Source organism: Anneissia japonica, unplaced genomic scaffold (assembly GCF_011630105.1).
Source record: "Anneissia japonica isolate Jap-2015-1 unplaced genomic scaffold, ASM1163010v1 scaffold234_len1672027_cov178, whole genome shotgun sequence".
In the NCBI taxonomy this organism is placed as follows: domain Eukaryota; kingdom Metazoa; phylum Echinodermata; class Crinoidea; order Comatulida; family Comatulidae; genus Anneissia; species Anneissia japonica.
The window spans coordinates 267,145-268,458 of record NW_022738761.1 but is presented as its reverse complement, the minus strand read 5'-3'; positions in this window follow the sequence as shown (position 1 = coordinate 268,458).

Below are 1,314 nucleotides of genomic sequence, written 5' to 3'. Positions count from 1 at the left end.
TCCTTTGAGTTTGCCACTCTACCTCATTGAACCGTTCCCGTTGTTGCGCCACCGCTTACACAGTAATGTATAATATATACAAAGTAGGGGTTTTCAATATTCATTCCAACATAAGTAGGTCAGATGCTAAGAAGGTGATTGGTTGTAAATACAGTACAAACCACACCAGCACCCTGGAACTAACGAATTCTGATATTTCGAATTTTTTAGTTTCATGGTAGCATAATTTTACCTAATCATGTTTTAGTGAAGGAACTAATTTGTATACCTAGGCCTACATTTTAATTAAGACAGGTACAATCGACATCACAACATCGTCTTTCTATTGCAAGGTGCAACCTCCACGGCCGGTAAATTTTCAGTCAGTGGGTGGGGGCAGGGAGGCCTGATTATTACGTGGTCCCATGGGAGTGTGCAAAGAGTATCAACTAGAGCATGGATTAACCAATTTGATTTCGTAGGTTTAAGTAGGCCTAAATATAAATAAATATTAAATTTTAGACTATGTTTTGGATCAGACATTGTTGTTACCACTTGCAAGTTATCTATTTCGTGTGCTGCTCCAGCTCGACCTATTACCACACTTTACTGGACAGTTATGCTCTTTTCGCATTTGAACATTCTAAATTGTAAAGTTTGTAAAGAAGTCGTTGGTCAAACTTCTGGAAGATGGTGTTCACCTCCCAAGTTTCTTGTATTTTGTCCTCTAAATCAGCAACAAAAATACTGAACATGGGCCTACTTCGATTTAAATATTACGATATTTACAAAGATATTATGCATATATGATTTTAATATTTTGAATACTTGTTGTAATTGACATTCAAAATCTATTTTTCCATGTTTTTTTTAAATTATTTTTTTGTTTCATTACAGTATTCTAATCAGCATATCACCTCAATTCATAATCATACCATTCACATTGGGTTTTTTTTTTGTGGCATTCTTACATTTTCATAATACTGTATACAAATATGTATTTGACATTCTTACTGCACGATCGTATTAGTAGTAGTAGTAGTAGTAGTAGTAGTAGTAGTAGTGGTAGTGGTAGTGGTAGTAGTAGTATAGACCTACTATAGACCTACTATAAAATAGTAGTAGTATAGGCCTACTATACAATTCGGAAAATAATCATGCAATCCCGGTCCCCGGGAACGTCAGGATGAGAAACGACTAAGACTCATCAAGGGAGAAATCAATAAAAGAAACAAACCAATTTTAAAACTCTGTTTTGCAAAAATCTAAAAATATTTTACACAGTGTATCATGAGCGTCGATCGGTGGGGGACAGTGGAACGCGCCCCCCCCCCC